Below are 17,814 nucleotides of genomic sequence, written 5' to 3' on the forward strand. Positions count from 1 at the left end.
GTCTCCTTTCTATATTTAACTGAAACATAATCCTCCCAAAGGCCCGGTGTTCATTCCCTTGGAAAAGGCAGGATTCTCACTCAAGCCTCGAGAATCCTTCGTAGTACCATAGGGCAGGTGCTGTGTACATGTTATTCCTGTTTAATTTGCGCCCAGTGCACTCCCACCGCTGGTTTGGGAAGTTGTAAAGGTGAAGGGACCCCTGACCATTAGGTCCAGTTGTGGCTGACTCTGGGGTTGTGGCGCTAGTCTCGCTTTATTGGCCGAGGGAGCCGGCGTACAGCTTCCAGGTCATGTGGCAAGCATGACTAAGCCGCTTCTGGTGAACCAGAGCAGCGCACGAAAACGCCATTTACCTTCCCGCCAGAGTTGTACCTATTTACACTTTGACGTGCTTTTGAACTGCTAGGTTGGCAGGAGCAGGAACTGAGGAATGGGAGCTCACCCCGTCGCGGGGATTCGAACCACCGACCTTCTGATCGGCAAGTCCTAGGCTCTGTGGTTTAACCCACAGTGCCACCCACGTCCCACTGGGAAGTTGTACTTGCACAGTATTTAGCCACAATCCATATCTACCCTGTTGTTTCTTAAGAAATGCTACGTTTTGACGTACTTCCTTTCCAACCAGCTTCGACCCGAATTGAGAAGAAGAACGACCCAACTGCATTTTAAGCCAGTGATGCGCACACAGCCTGAGACTCAAGAATGCATCAGATATCTATTTCAGCTGCATTTCTGCTTCCCCTTGATGTTTTGCTGGGTTTAATTGGAACAGGCTGAGTCATATGCAACTACCCTAGCCTATAACTCCAAGCTCTGTGCTTTATCTTGCAGCTTTCCTGTTAATTAAAATTAGGCTTACCCCCTCTGTTCTGTATTGCCTTCTTACCCGTGTCTCTCTCCAGATCGCTCATTTTCAATATATAGGTATTTAATAGCAGCCTTGAGGGACTGGGATGATTTTAAAGCTCACACTTTGCCATCGCAAAGGCTCGAGACGACAGAAATGTGGGTAAACAGGTTATATTTATTAAAAGATAACAACTGGAGGAGTTGCCAGTTAATGTAACCAGAACAAATAGCCCAATCAAACAAGCCTGGGCAGGTTGAGTTGCAATAACTGGGGTGATCTAATCATTCCCACTTCCTGAGCCAGCTTCAAGCCAGGTCCAGCCCCACCATGAGGCAAGGTGAGACAACTGCCTCAGGTGGCAGGTTCCACTGGGGCAGCAGGTCCCAATGTCAATCTTTCTTCCCCCCTTGTTCCTGATGTAGATCCTCCCTCAAACCTTCTTCCCTGGTGGGAAGGGAGGTGCCATTTGGGGGTCCACCTCAGGTGTCAAAATGTCACAGGCCAGTCCTGCTGTGGTCACACAGCAAGGTTTGACAAACTCCTCACCCCACCCTAGGTTGCGTGCACCTTGGGTGCATGACCCCACATGCAGACTATGTTCCCGTTGGCCAACGTTGACCCCAATACACCTGACAGGCCAAACCCCCAAACTGGCTCAGATATTGAGCCAATGTTTTCTTAAATCTGCACACTCTTCTGAACCAAATGCCAATAAGCTACATCAGGCATAGGCAAACTGGGTGTTTTGAGACTACAATTCCCATCATCCCTGACCATGGCCTTGTTAGCTAGGAATGATGGGAGTTGTAGTCCCAAAACATCTGGAGGGCAGAGTTTGCCTATGCCTGAGCTGCTACATTCTTAAATTCCCCTCCATTCCATTCCCAATGTGAAGTAGGTGAAGCAGAGGAGACACCAGCCAATTAGTTTCCAACACCAACACCCCAAGATCCCATTCACTCTCCCCAAAAAAGAGCAACTTGCAAAACCCATAGAGCTAAACAACGGGAGCAGGGTGTCCGAAAAGGGAAGAGGTGAGAGTGCAGGGTGGAACAGGCTTAAATAGCCTGATCTCTTCTCTCTCTTATAGGGCCAAACACCCCACATGGTGCTTGCTACCCACATCTATGGAAGAGACTATTTCTCCTCTTCTTCCAGGGGAGGAGGGTATGGCAAATATGCCCCCCCCTCTGGGAGGGGGACAGAATTCTCCCAGCAGAAGGATGACTCCAACGTTTAGTGGACAGCCTCCTCCCCTGTTTACATTTCCTTTTAGCCTCTCATTATTCATCTGATTAGGTTCGTAGGCCATTGTCTACATCCAGAGAAGCCTTGTCAGTAGTTGTACAGAAGTTGTCGTGATGGAGTCAAGAGGACAGAGTTTCGAAAAGGTGGGATCCTCTTCAAAAGGGGGCACCACAGCACTGTTAGTGAGACCCAACCAGGGGTGGTGTGTGCATGTGGATGGAAAGGCAGAGATGCATCGAGGGGCAGGATCCGACCCCACGCACCCATCTCAGGCAAGTTGCATGCATGTATGTTTGCTTTCTTCTATGAATAATTCACCCTTCGCCATATGGCCCCACGGCGGGATACACACAACATCAAAACCGCAATTAAGACATCATTCAATTTAAGCATTTAAAGATGTTTTCAAGGCGTCGTTATTGTTTTATCACTTGCTGCTTGCCACCCAGGGCTCCTTTGGGAGGGGGTTCAAACAAACAAGCAAGCAAACAGATTCCAAAATAAAAAGCACCCTCTAAAAACACAATTTTAAAATAACAAAGTAACAACAGCACTTCAGAAGCGGGAAATTCATTCCGCTTTATTCCTCTGCTACCCAAGACCTGGATGAAAAGTAGACCCTAGAGAATATCAGAATTGTAGAGATGGGAGGGACCATGAGGGTCATCTAGTCCAATATAGGAATTTTTGGGCCAATGTGGGGCTAGAACCCACAAACCTGAGATTAAGAATCTCATGCTCTTCTACATGCCCTTCTAACAGAGCATGTTCCACTGTATGGGGTGGGAGGCCCTCTCACATGCAACCACCCTGCTGTAAATGGACTAGCATGTACAAAGTACTCAAAGTTCCTCTGTAGGTCTGTGTTTTTATGCCATTTCCCCCAAAATATATGCATTTCTGTGGCATGCGGCCAATGCAGTCAGATGGGCAGAGTACCAACGATAACATTGTTGCTGTTCTTGTTGTATTGTTCAGCCACAAAATTTGGACTAGTGCAAATTACAAATGTTATCTGTGTTTCAGCCCATGCATCACCCCCCCCCCCGAAAATGCAAATTAGATAGATTCACCTTTAAATGTGAACTCAGTAGAATTGCTCCCCCATCCCTAACCAAAGAACACGTCTGCCTCAGATCTTTCACATCGCCCTCCCTCCCTCTGTGTGAGTTTCCATTCGCGGCATTGCATGGCAAACGTATTTTGCTTTCTCCACATCTACAATGCAGTGACATTGCCTTGAATGGACATTTGATTTTCAAGTGCCTCTCTTGTGCTTTTTACCTTGCGCGAACAACATTACACCTACACAAAGGCGGCAGAAGAGGTGATTAAAGAGGAATGTCTTTAGCAGTGCGTGTGCCACCTTATTCAGAGTGATCCTGGACTCCTGTCATGGCCAGAAAAGGGGGATTCTCTCAGATGCCTCTGGACTAAAGCGCCTGTTGGATTGCAAGCCTTGATGTATTAACTGAATGATTGTTGTCTAGTTCCTTGTCTTTTAGCTTTCACTCTGCTTCAATGACTCCACTTCAGTGCTCTTTGAAGCTAGGAATTTGTGAACCAAAATAATCGCTTTCATTGCTTCTCTGCTCCCATCAGATATTACTGTGGGTTTCCCAGAAGAAGAAGAAAAGTCCTCTTTCTGTTTGTCGCATGCATCTGAATCCAACAGTTTTGCCTTTCACATGTCCCAGATTAGGGATGCTATCAAATTTGCATACAGAATCTGGCATTGGATTTGTGGATCTATGCAGGTCCGGGCAGATGGGGTACACTTGCCCCAGGCCTCAGAAGGCTAAGCCAGCCAGGGGGCCCACCCAGGATCCAGCTGGACTTACTCTGTCATACCAGGACCACATGTTCCCTCCCAGCTGATTGGGGAACCCTGTGCTGGGCCTCAGACAAGCTCTGCCTGGGTCTGGGTCCATGCGCATGATATTCTCGTGCCAGAAAGATTCTGAGCCTGGCTACATGTTACACACATTCCATCACAGCCACATACATGGGATATATGCAGCAAAATCTTCATAACAAAGGAAGAGCCTTGCTGAGTCAGAGAAAAGCACCCCCCCCCCCAGCATCATTTCTCAGCAATGGCCAAACAGATACAGCATGGAGTTCTCCAATTCAGGGTTCCAAGCAACCAGCCAACCAATACACAATCAATCAGTTATTATATATTTTGACTATTATTGGCAAGTGTTCACAAACCTGACAGTGTCTGCCACCCCAGAACAGCTTTGAGAATACTATCTCATTGAAACGTGGGCAGCATTAAGATAAATTCAACAGTGTAAATAAGTTTTGATGGATGTAATAATGGAACCCTGAATGGTTTATTTTATATAAAATATGCAGGGATTTATGTTATGCAAAATGAACCATGAAAAGAGAAGAAGGGAAGTCATTGGTAGTTTAAGGTTGTTTAAATGAATATTCTAAAATGTAAAACAGAAAATTTAATAAAATATATACCAAAAAGAGAGAGAATACCATCTCAGAGAAGACAGTGCCCTCTGTATGTGGGTGTATTATTTGTGGTGGCCCAAAATGTAACTCAGGATGTACACTTCCAGTTTATTATTCATTTCTACATATTTTGATTATTAATGGCATGTGTCCAGCTTCAGACTGGACACAATTCAATGCTCCTGCAGCCAATGGCCCTTGGTTTTCAAATGGCTTTGGGAGTTATATGGACTCCTGGAATCCATTCTGTTTGAGAACCAATGTATGACTGTACATGTTGAAAACGTTTAATAAAATTAGCATGGAGAAAAATAGAGAGAAGATCAGAGTTAACGGCCCCTACTTTATCAATATCAAGGATGTGTAACAAATTCAACAAACCACAAAGGCATCATATAACTCAGTGGAAAGGCTGGCCAAAGCTCCCACCGTTGAAGCTAAGTGATGGCACTCCAACTCTGGCTGTGTACCTTTCTTCAGATTCTCACTTTTAATTCAAATTGTGGGGGGCATTGGAGAGGTGCATCCACCTTACCTACTCTCCAGCATTATGAATCTCAAGGTGCCTTTCCACACACCTCATCCCTTGAGCCTAGGGATGTTGGAGACTTCCAGTGAAAATGGAAACAGAATTTGCCATGGCTCACTTATTTGTTCCCACGTCTAGCAGGGAAATAAATTCAGCCAATACGATTGGTATTCACTGTTGATGCTTTCAATCTGCAAACAATATGTACAGTGGTACCTCTAGTTGCGGACACGATCCTTTCCAGTGTGCCGTTCGCACCCCGAAAAGTCTGCAACTAGAGCGGCGCTTCTGTGCAAGCGTGGAGCGTGATAGAGCGCTTCTGCACATGTGCGAAGCAAGCTGAAAAGATGTGACATGAACATAACACAACACGAGGTATGACTGTAATTCATTGCGTTCCCCACCCACCCATTTGCACTGTGTTTCTTTTGCACTGAAATGAATGAAGTGAAGTGAATTACAGTCATACCTTGTGTTGCGTTAGGTTCATGTTGCATCTTTTCAGCTGGTGAACATAGCACTTCTGGGTTTCGATGCACACATGCAGAAGTGTTCTGCACACTTCACACATGTGCAGAAGCACCGCTCTAGGTGCTTTTTGGGGTGCGAATGGCACCCCGGGACGGATTGTGTCTGCAACTAGAGGTACCACTGTAATGACAATGTAATGTACGTAATTAATTCAATTGCATGGGTTCTGTTATTTCACCACAGTGGACAGCAAGACAAATTGCAGTTTTCAGCAGAATGTGCACTGCAGTGGAATGGAAACAGTGATCTGTGTGAGAAATACTGGGTGGAATGGGAAAGGATGCTTTTTTACACCCCTGCTTGAGCTAGCTGACAATGAGGGGCCAATTAGGTAACTTTCCTTCACTGTATCCAGTGCCTTTGATAAACTAATCTTTCTCCCGGCCTGTACCACCTTCCATTGTGACAATGAATACAATATCCAATCCATCTCGTCTACCTCCAAGCCCACTAGATTTGCAATGCTGTGTAGGCCAGAAAAGGAGCTCATGTGGCAATTGAAGAACACCCCAAAATTTCCAACTCAGCTTCCAGGGGGCAACTGGCTAATCCCATACTGATATATTGGGGCAGGAGAGTTGGATGCTCTGTCAGTGTGTCAAGCATTTTGGGTGGGAATGGGGATGGTTTATAATGCTCAACATCCCCACAAAATGTGGCATTGCTGTTCTCACAAGAGCATGTCTTGAGATAGTCCCATCTTCCCAAGTTGGGCAGGGCAAACACACACACCCAGTCGTGGTCCAGTCGTGGCCGACTCTGGGCTTGCGGTGCTCATCTCGCTTTACTGGCCGAGGGAGCCGGCGTACAGCTTCCGGGTCATGTGGCCAGCATGACTAAGCCGCTTCTGGCGAACCAGAGCAGCGCACGGAAACAACGTTTACCTTCCCGCCAGAGCAGTACCTATTTATCTACTTTCACTGGTGTGCTTTCGAACTGCTAGGTTGGCAGGAGCAGGGACTGAGCAATGGGAGCTCACCCCGTCATGGAGATTCAAATTGCCGACCTTCTGATCAGCAAGTCCTAGGCTTTGTGGTTTAACTCACAGCACCAGCCGTGTCCCTAGGGCAAACACACTCCTGCTCAAACATTGGGAGCGATATTGAAAAACCTGTTTGACATCCTGAACCCAGACCCATTTACTTGGGATTAGGTTCCATTTATTTGAATCAAACTAGCTTCCCAGTGAGTGAGCTTGGGATCACAGCCTTCATTCTTTCCCATTAATGTGGGCTGGAGTTATCTAGATCCATTACTTGCGGGCAAATGATATTGCAATATGACATATTAAAGCCTCTCTTCATTGACTTGGTTCGCACAGTGTTATCATCCGGTCATTATTTCCTGTGTTACTAGGTTACACACCAGCATTTAATCAGAAGCCAGAAATAGTGGCTGAATTAATTCTAATCTCATGAATAACTCATGAGCCTTCATTTCTCAATATTTCTACCATCAATGTTAAAGCCAAAAAGACTTTTGCTAATAAATGGGATTAAAAAAAATACATACATAAAACCCCAGAGTGCTATTATTTATGACAACAGTGAAAAATTAATGGTGAGGATTTGATTTCTAGCACTTTGTAGTTAGCTTTTCTTTTTTAAATGCACATTGTTAACATGCAAGTGGAAGTCTTGGATACATTCAGATCAGATTCCGATCAATTTTATCAACACAATTGGAATGTCCATCACCAGCTCCACTGAGGTGAGTGGGGAAATTCCTATGCAGATAAATGGCTGAAGATTGCATTGTCTAGCTCAAGATGACAGAGGAGGGTGACCAAGATGATCAGGGGTCTGGAAGCCAAGCCTTATAAGGAACAGGTGAGGCAGTTGGGTATGTTTAGCCTGGAGAAGAAGAGACTGGGAGGAGAGGAGATATGATAGTCACCTTCAAATATCTAAAGGGCTGTTATAGATGACCACAGTGCCCGGAGACAGATAGTTAAGTTGTGCATCCATAGCAGTGACCAGAGGGGGAATGACGATTGGGAGTCAATGGGGACCAGCCACCAGTGATAATGAGGATACTTGATGCACCTCTATGGTGGGGAGCTGCCACAAAGAAGGCCCTCTTCCAGGTCACCATCTTCTGTATTTCCAAGGGCAGTGGAACCACTGAAAGGGCACCCAATATGGCAGGAGAACTCCAATTCTGGTCAGGATTTATATTCAGATGGAAAGGAGCAAAGGGCAGATTGATCCCTGGGGCAATTGCAACACATAGCCTGCCTCTGAATGTGTCTGTTGTACATTCTCTGCTCTAGATGAGCAATGAAAACAAATTTCTGATTAAGATCATCACAAGTGTTAACTCTGAGATGTTTTAGGTTTCTGCATCATTTTATTTGTTTTGCATTTTTTCTGTGTGTGTTTGGTGTGGTGTTATTTTATTAATTTTAACATTGTAAGCCACCAACAGTAGTTTATGGGAAGGCAAGAGGGAACGACAAGGACAGCAGGTTTTGCATTGGTCATGGAAATCACAGATACGCTTACTGAGGCACATGCCATGAAATGAGAACTACCCAAGAGAAGTCCAATGTTATAATAAAATTATACCGTGTGAGAATGCTTAATCCTATGCTGTGTTCCCTTGGTACATCCCCCAGTTCATTTTTCTGGATCTCATGCCCAAATCATAGCAATTTCTGTTGCTAATTTGATGCCTAATTTGCCTAGTCATTTCCCCCCTGCTACTCGTGTGTGTGTGCACCATCATCAGAATGTCTCATGTTTGTTTATTAGGGACAACAAACAGTTTAAATGAACTGGGTCAGCGTCTTTGTACTCCCCTTATGAAAAGCCTATCTTTCGTTTAACTGTCAATTTGCTTATCTGATTCAGTTGTCTAACCAGCTTTGTGTAAAAGGCATAATCTCTTTATCGCAGCGTCCCCAGTGGGCATGCAGACAGATGCAGCACATCTGCAGCATTTCCACTGCCTCTGAGCTTTATTGTACTTGCCCAGGTTTGTTTATTTTTCTCTTCTTCTTAAAAGAAAAGACATATTTCTAATTTTAAGCTACATCAGACGTTGGCCTGAAACCAAGTCACAGAAAGCTAGAGCTGTTTGTGATCATAATTTACTAGGCTTTTGTAGAAGAATGAAGTCACGTCATCAACAACATCATATTTGTCTTCCTGTAAGCTGGTAACCTAAGTGAGGTGGTGGATAACAGGTTGCCCTTTGTGGACATCAGTTCTTGGGCTCCAGTTCCCATCAGTCCCAAACCAGGGAGCTGTAGTCCAACAGCATGCCAAGGACACATCATCATCATCATCATCATCATCATCATCATCATCATCATTATTATCATCCACCCATCATTATCATCATCATTTATTATTATTTATACCGCAGCCATCTGGCTGGGTTTCCTCAGCCATTCTGGCCAGCTCCCAATAACACGATCAAACATCAAACATTGAAAACTTTCCTAAACAGGGCTGCCTTCAGATGTCTTCTAAAAGTCAGACAGTTGTTTATTTCCTTGACATCTGATGAGAAGGCATTCCACAGGGCAGGCACCACTACTGAGAAACTGTGCTTAAGAGAAACCTGGTGGACAAGCAGCGGCAAGAAGAGGCCCATCTGCTTCATCCAACCGAGTCTCTGTTCCACATGCCAGGTCAAGTCCTCCATCCACGAGTAAGTCGCAGATGGCAGCCATCTTGTGAATCATTGACCTGGCATTGCACAGCAGCACCTTCAGGTCATATGGGTCTCTCTTGTTGATTCTAGTATCCTCCTGGTCAAGACCAGACCCGGAGGCAGGGATAGTCTTCAAAGAACAACTAAACCTGCCTCCTCGTTAATGACATGGTCTGGAAATAAAGCTCAATAGCGTGAGATTCATAACAGATAAAATGGAGTACATACTTACGGTAAACTATGGTACCTTCTCCCACAAGAGGCAATGGTGGCCACCAACAAGGATGCCTTTAAGCAAGGATTGGACAGATTCATGGAGGAGAGGGTTACTAGCCACAGTGGCTATGCTCTACCTGTTGGAAAAACGCCCTGGGAATGGCTGCCAACTTCCCAAGTCTTTGGGGCGTCTCTCTGGTGGTCCTCTCTGGCTATAAATCTCCCTCAGTCCAGAGAGACTAGTAATAGGCAACTCTCCTCTCCTGAAAAGAGCACTAGTCTTCTGGCATATCATAGCAGAAGAAAGACTCAATCGTAGTTCTGAAACTACTTTATTTACAGTCTTAAATACAGAGACTCCATCAGTATATCTGTGCTCTCTGAACACTAGTACAGAAAACGCGACACACACAGAAGTGAAACCAACTTCCAATAGTACTCAAAGGAAGAGATAATACAGACTTCCTTTCTCATGCTCTCTCAGACACTCACATGATGTATGCAATCATAATACCACTCGCTGGAGCTGCTCGGATAGATAAAAATCCTAACACTGCCTCCATGGTTCCATGGTTAGAAGCAGTAATCTTTCTGAACATCAGTTGCTGGAAACTTCAGGAGTGGAGATGCTTCTTGCACTCAGATCCTGCTGGTGGGTTTTCCTCCACAGGCAACTGGGTGGCCACTGGGAGAACAGGATCCTGAACTAGATGGGCCATTGGCCTGATCCAGCAGGCTCTTCTTATGTCCTTAGTCCTTTGCTTTAATCTAGCAGGGATCATCTTACGTTTTCAGGAGGGCTATCCAAAGGAAAGCAATTCCAACCAGTTAACATAAACACCTCTGTAAGGACCCTTGTTCTCCAAATTTAGTACATATACTGTCATACCTCATCTTACGTTTGCTTCATGTTACGTTCTTTCAGGTTACGTCCTGCGGCAACCTGGAAGTACTGGAAAGGGTTACTTCCGGGTTTCGCCACTCGCGCATGCACAGAAGCACCAAATCACAACCCGCGCGTGCACAGGTGCGCTGCTGCGGGTTGCACTCTTTTCATGTTGTGAACGGGCCTCTGGAACAGATCCTGTTCACAACCAGAGGTACCACTGTATAAGGAATAATAACTAAGAGATGGCAAGGAGCAGTCACAAAAGCTTGGGTCGTCTAGGCTTTTACACTCCAGATTATGCAACCAGAGAGAAGCAATAAGGGAGAAGATGGAACTGTGGCTTTGCAACAGGAATAAATAGTTATAGGGAATAAATACTTACCTTCACAAAGATGCTTACTTGGTTTTTGTTGCTTCCATAGATCGAGGGAAGGTGACCAGGTCAAGAGTGGTTTGATCAATCAATTGCAATGACCTTCGAGCTCCACCAATGCTGTTTGTGTGTGTGGCAGAATTCATCCTTCTGGACACAGAAGGCACGTTGGCATATGCACACACACACACACACACACACACACACACTGCCTGTAGTTTCTGGCCCACAGACTTTGATAAATGGCTCAAACTCTGGGCTGCACTCTGACAAGTCTAATTGCAGAACTGCTATTTTAGGATGTCACATATTCTCTTAGTTCATTGAGCTCCTGGTAGGCAGTAATTTGTGATGTCTGAAAGCACCCTGAATGTCAGCTCCCCAATCACTTTAACTTTAAATCACCTAAGGAATAAATAAATAAACATTCAGGGTTTTCTTGAATGCTTGAATTGCCATTCATTTCTGTGGAGCTGATGGATACTGAGAAAATCTGGAGAGGGTGGGGGTGGGGAGTTGTGTGGGGCTAGTAGTTTGAGCCATGGAGGTAAAGCTTAATTCTAGCACTGCAATCCTTTTTGAAGACTGATGATGTTGCTGAATAATTGGTGTTTTGCATAGAGTTTGTAACAAAAGCCATTTTAAAAATTAATCCTGTCCCTGGCATACAGAGAAAAGGCATCTTTGCTCTGCCTCATTTCCCTCTAAAATAGGGAGCAATGCTAAAAGGACTCCAACACTGTCCATATCTGTGTCCTATTAGGACTCAATACTGTGGGAATGTTCAGGGAGGCAGAAGAGGATATATTGTTTAATTATATCCTTCCCAACTTGTGTTAACAAGTTCTGCAATTTAGCAGAGTAACATCTCCCTTTTAAACTTTCACAGCTGATAGGTTTGTCAGGCTTGTACAAGTCTCATTTTAGTTTCCTGGTGTAGTAAAGTGCGAATTGTGGATAAAAGATCAGGGAATTGTTTGAGAAGTTGCTCTCTGCCATTGCTCACTGCAATCCGCAAAGATGCCCGGCTGTTGATGTTCCACCTAATAGCCGTCGTTTCATCTTTTGAAATGGAGATCTACGAAAGCCTTCAATTTGCGGACTCTTGAAAGGACTTCGACTATCCTATTTGTGTTTGACTTTGTGAGTATGTAAGTTACTAGACTATGCAATGTCTTTATTTTCTTATCTGTAAGCTTCAAAAGATACACCTGCTGTTTTAGCATGTTACTTATGTTATTTTAAAATAAACTTTTAAGAAAGAAACTGTTTTAGTTTGTGTGCCTTCCTGGGGGAATAGCTAAGTCCTAGCCTTATGCTTGGTTACGCGCTACCGTAGAATTTCTGTCTGCAAGTCTGTGGAAACAACTTGTGGAGTGGGGATAGCCAGTGATAACGGGTCACAGCCTTCTCCCTGGGTTGTGGTTCTGGGTCCCCTGGAATTGAGGGAGTGGTGGCAGCCCTACCGGGTTGATTTTGTTCTGTTTTTGCAATAAGTAATGTGCCTGCCAACCCTGCCCTAGGAGACCTAGTCTGGCTGGAGAACAGAGACAGGTGAGGGAGGGGCAAGCAGTTGGGGGCCTACATTACTACACCTGGTAATTCCCCTTTATTCCCTCATAAAAAGAATAGACATGACACAGTCTTGTATAAAAGTATAAACTAGTATACTCACACATCCAGTTCACAGATGGATCCCAGAAGGCAGACTTAAGTTACGAAATATATACATGTGGAATCTATCCCATAAGGAGATAGTTCCTTTGTCCTCTCTTGGCTGGAAGACAAGAGAGCATCTCAGGCTAAGGAGATGTTGTTTCTTGGAAGAATGGAGTCAGAGAGATGGCTGCCTCCCCTGAGCTATTTTGTTACCTGCGCAGGTGAGGTAACGCCCACCTCTGGTCATATATAGAGGAAGTTTGTCCCAGCCCAGGAGGAAACAGGAAGCTCCAACCAGCTGGTACAGACACCCCCTTTTTATGTCCACTCTAGGAGTGTTGTATTTGACTGCTCTGTGTTTCACACCCCACAAATACTGTAGGTAGCATCATAGAATTGTAGAGCTGGAACGGACCTTGAGTGGCTGGGGAAACCCAGGCAGATGGGCAGGGGAGGAGGAGGAGGAGGAAGAGGAGGAAGAAGAAGAAGAAGAGGAAGAGGAGGAAGAGGAAGAGGAAGAGGAAGAGGAAGGAAGAGGAAGAGGAAGAAGAAGAAGAAGAGGAGGAGGAAGAAGAAGAAGAAGAAGAAGAAGAAGAAGAAGAAGAAGAAGAAGAAGAAGAGAAAGAAGAAGAGGAAGAAGAAGAGGAAGAAGAGGAAGAAGGAAGAAGGAAGAAGAAGGAAGTAGTAGTAGTAGTAGTAGTAGTAGTAGTCGTCCAACCCCCTGCAATGCAGGAATCTGAACTGGAACACCCATGACAGATGACCACCCAATCTCTACTTATAAACCTCCAAAGACAAGCCTCTTGTGGCAGTCTGTCCCACTGTCAAGTGGTTCTTACTTTCTTTTATATATATATATATATAAGATATTTATTAAAGTTTTCAATATTAATACAATAAAAAGAAAATCAAAAAGAAAAAAAGAAAAATATAACAAAAATACAAAAACAGAAAATACTTAAAAACATACAAAGTTTCAATAACTTATTTTTCATTAACTTATTTCCCAGACCTCCTCGTACCTCCCTTTTTTGTATTCCAATTCAATTGTTAGTTCAGCAAATCCTTATCAATAAGTTTTAACCTGCTTCTAAACCTTTTTTCCATATTCTCTTAAAACATTACAGCTGAAAACCGCTTAATTTCTATCCGACATCATTCTAACATTCATTAATTTTGTAATATTTCTGTAGATAGTCTTTGAATTTCTTCCAATCTTCTTCCGCTGACTCTTCTCCCTGGTCTCGGATTCTGCCAGTCATTTCAGCCAGTCCCATATAGTCTAACACCTTCATCTGCCATTCTTCCAGAGTGGGTAGATCCTGTGTCTTCCAGTACTTCGCAATAAGTATTCTTGCTGCTGTTGTAGCCTACATAAAGAAAGTTCTATCCTTCTTTGACACCAATTGGCTGACCATGCCCAGGAGAAAGGCCTCTGGTTCTTACTTTCAGAAAGGTCTTCCTGATGTTTAGTTGGCATCTCCTTTCTTGTAACTAGAAGCCAATGGTTTGGGTCTTACCCTCTGGAGCAGGAGAAAACAAGCTCGTTCCATTTTCCACATGACAACCCCTGAGATATTCAAAGATAGCTGTCATATCACTTCTCAGTCTTCTCTTTTCCCCAGGGTGGGTAACATGCAATTCCTCCAACCCCTTGTCTTGGTCTGACCACTCCTCCATGAAGATTCATTATTTAAAATAATATACAGAGTATCATTATTTGGTGACTTTGTCCTATCCCAGTTATGAAATAAAGGAGGAGGGGCACGTTGACATAAGGTCTTATCTTATGGCAGTAGATTAGGGATGGAGCCAAAATCCCAGTTTCTCACTCTGGCAGAAGCTTTCTGGAGCAGATCCAGGTTGGCTGCAACAGGTCCTAGGGCCATTTTGGCCATCCCTCAACCTCCCACATAAACAAATTGCCATCACTGGCCCTTTGTTGTGTTGAAGATCCCAGAGCATAGAGGGCGGGGGCTAGGATGGCACAAGTATGCCCTCAGGCCTCTCTAGGCCTCTCCTCATATTCTCTACAGCCTCTGGCAAAACCAGGGGGCATTGTCATCAGCTGTTACTTCCAAGCGAATGTCCTTGGAGCCAAACGATAGTATATAAAAGGGTTTGGGGTATGTTGAAACATGTTGAGACTCAAGTGCTCTGAATGGGGATTTTAATGACCGCATCGGAGAGTACAGGGAATTGTGAGGAACAAATTTGCTGCTGTCCTTGTGTTAATGTAACTGAAAAATCATGCAGATAAGGACGTAATTCCCCCGACCCCTTTCTGCACAGAACAGCAGCTTTCTCCTGATGGAATTCGACTCACACCAGTTACCATATGAGGCTCGATCTTGCAAGTACCCTTGAAAAGTTATAATAGCAGAATAATGGAGTCAGGAGGCATTCTGACAGCCAGCTAAGCTGTGTGCTCGCTTTGATGCGATGGGGCCATCTGAGCAGCAATCCAGCTATAGGTTTAATTTCCTTTTCATACTTATCAAGGGTAGGCAGGGTAGAGGAAGTTGGTGCGGACCTAAATAGCAGAGGCAAACAGCTGCAGGCGACCAAATCCTTGTGTCTCGCCATGAGATTATTGGGGTACATATGAAAGCATCTATTCTATTTTACAGATGAAGGTTCTGTCCCTGTGTCTGTGTGCAATTATATCATAGCATCGGGGATTGAAGTTCATGTAACTGACTCATCAACCTGTGAAATCTATAGCTGGAAGAAAAAGGGGAAATTCTGAAAGACATTATGGTGGAAACATTCGTTAAAGAAGGGGTGGGGATCTCAGGGAATGAATTCAAGCCCTCCAAAGATCTCTACTTTCTCCTTGGGACTCTTGGGCACACACCCTCCCAAGCCACACCACATATCCCCAAGGCAGGTCCCTCACTGGTGCTGCTGGTTCCTTGTGTATTTAGGCTACTTCAAGTCTTCCATTGGACTCTGACCATGCCTGGGGGAAAGAGCAGGTGGGTGTGAAAATTAGCCTACAGTAAGGGGTTAAAATTTACATTCGTTGCTCCACCCACTGACCCAGACCACCACTGGCATCTGCCCCCCCAGCTCACTGCAACCTCCCCCCCCAAAAAAAGTGAAAATCAGTGTCTGATCATACATATATTTACTGTTGCTTCAAGAATTAAGTGAAATAATTTAACCAGCAACATGATCCAAAGTTAGGCACTTTAAAGAGCCACAGCTTTCGGCAGAAGATATTTGTGCATGTAGTTAACTCTCAGGTTGAAAATAATAGTACTCCAAAGAGCTTAGACGTGTGCTGCATCAAGGTTTGCATTACTTGGGACTGTCATTCAAAAGGAGAGGCAGGAGCCTTTTCTCACACTGCATACTGAAGTAAGCCGTATTCCCATTTTTCCCCCTTAGGACCGCATCCGAAAGCAATACAGATGGACAACTGAGAAGTCTACGGAGAAAAGATGGCTGCAACAGCTTTCCAGTGGGGTTTCTGATCCTGCAAAGACCCACACATATCTCAGTCACTTTCTCCTAAGCTGCAGCATGGATGAAAGGCGCTTTAACCTCCTTTCCTGAAATGTGAACAGCAACAGAGCCTTTTCGCAAAACCCTGCCCTCATTAGGCTTGCATCTCAACTTCTGCGGTTTTGAATCAATGGGCACAGCCAGTGTTGCCACAACCTTTGTTTGAAATGGGCCTGCCTTGAAAGCTTTTAAGCAGAGGTTGGATAGCTGTCATGGATGCTTTAGCTGAGATTCCTGCATTGCAGGGGGTTGGACTAGATAACCCTTGGGGTCCCTCCCAACTCTTCTATGATTCTACACCAAGTCAAGAAGAAGAGGAGGAGGAGGAGGAGGAGGAGGAGGAGGAGTTTGGATTTGATATCCCACTTTATCACTACCCTAAGGAGTCTCAAAGCAGCTAACAATCTCCTTTCCCTTCCTCCCCTACAACAAACACTCTGTGAGGTGAGTGGAGCTGAGAGACTTCAAAGAAGTATGACTGGCCCAAGGTCACCCAGCAGCTGCATGTGGAGGAGCGGAGATGCGAACCCGGTTCCCCAGATTACGAGACTACCACTCTTAACCACTACACCACACTGGCTCAAGCCATTGGTCCATGTAGATCTACCCAGACTGGCAGCATATCTCTAGTGCAAAACTGGGGGACCTTTCAGGCCTAGCAGACCAGATCTTTATATCCACCACCCTGTGCACCAACTTTGACCACTCACTTGTTGAATTTGGCCTGTGGGAGTGGGGGGGGGGGAAGACAGACATTAAACAGGACTTAACTCCCACCACATACACCCATCAGCAGATAAGATGAGGGACTCAATCCTGCTTCCTGTAGGGAAAACAGCCAGGTTCCTACCTGTGCCCCCATTCAACATTGCATTATGACATCAGGTTTGGAGCAGGTGGGTATAGTTTGGGGAAAGTGCCTGAGGGGGGGGGGTCAGATTTGGCCCACTGTCCAGAGGTTCTCCACCACTGCTCTAGTGTAGGAGAGTGGTGTCATTGTCTCGTTGCTGAGCAACAGTGTGCAGAGCTTAGTGGAGTGGGAGGCCAGCCAACCAGAAGAGTCTCTGAAGTGTACTTGCCTGGAAGCAGAGTCAGCATTCAAAGTCAGGTCCAGTCCTAGGGTCAGGCAAACAGCAATCCACATGCTCACACCGTCCAGGGGTCTGGGAATCCAATGATCAAGGGCCAAAACAAGCAGGAAGCAGCAAGGTAAGGTCAAGGACTACAAGCATTGATTCCAGCATTTGACTGCTGCTGGAAGCTCTGCATAAGAAGGCTGAAGCCCGCTGGTTCTCATCAGCGCCTTCTCCTCTGTGTCCTTAAAGGCTCACCAGCTACAGGTGGAGTCACTCCCTCTTCTCCCCCTTCAGGCTGCTGTACAACAGGCAAATGACTCCATGACAAGAGGTCTCTCCCAGCCTATCTGAAAATGCCAGGGATTGAACCTGGGACAAGCAAAGCAGATGTTGGACCACTGACCTTCAACCTAAGGGGCACAGCAGGTGCATCAACTCTATGGGGCTGAGGTTTCTACAACCCCCAATGTCCACTGGGATGGGGATCACACACACCCCAATCTTGAGGGGGCAAAGGAGGCCCAACTGGATGTCGCCCTGGGCCATTCAGCATGGGAGATGATGCATGGACCAGCACAGCCTGGCACACAAATGTTGCATCGGGAGGAGACCTGGTTGGCCTCTCCAGATGTGACAATCATCATGCATGTAATGTGCAATGCACGTGACATCACATGCATATGACATGCACCGCATGCATGATGTCACACACAAACACACAATGCTAGGTGCAACTCAGCACCTGTGGGGCACAGCATCTCCTAGCTTCTTCCGTCTAGGATTGTGGCCCAGAGTCTA

The 17,814-nt window shown here is 45.3% G+C and overlaps 1 long non-coding RNA gene across 1 annotated transcript; it reads right to left on the reverse strand.

Moving 5' to 3' along the window:
* Positions 1-14,833: 14,833 nt before the first annotated feature.
* LOC310843863 lies at positions 14,834-16,851 on the reverse strand. Its single transcript, XR_014563714.1, has 3 exons — positions 16,651-16,851; positions 15,330-15,392; positions 14,834-15,154 (listed from the first exon to the last, which is right to left on the reverse strand). It is a non-coding gene; the product is annotated as an uncharacterized lncRNA (long non-coding RNA).
* Positions 16,852-17,814: the final 963 nt, after the last annotated feature.

The sequence above is a fragment of the Podarcis gaigeae genome, assembly GCF_964106915.1.
Source record: "Podarcis gaigeae genome assembly, chromosome: 4".
Taxonomy (NCBI): Eukaryota; Metazoa; Chordata; class Lepidosauria; order Squamata; family Lacertidae; genus Podarcis; species Podarcis gaigeae.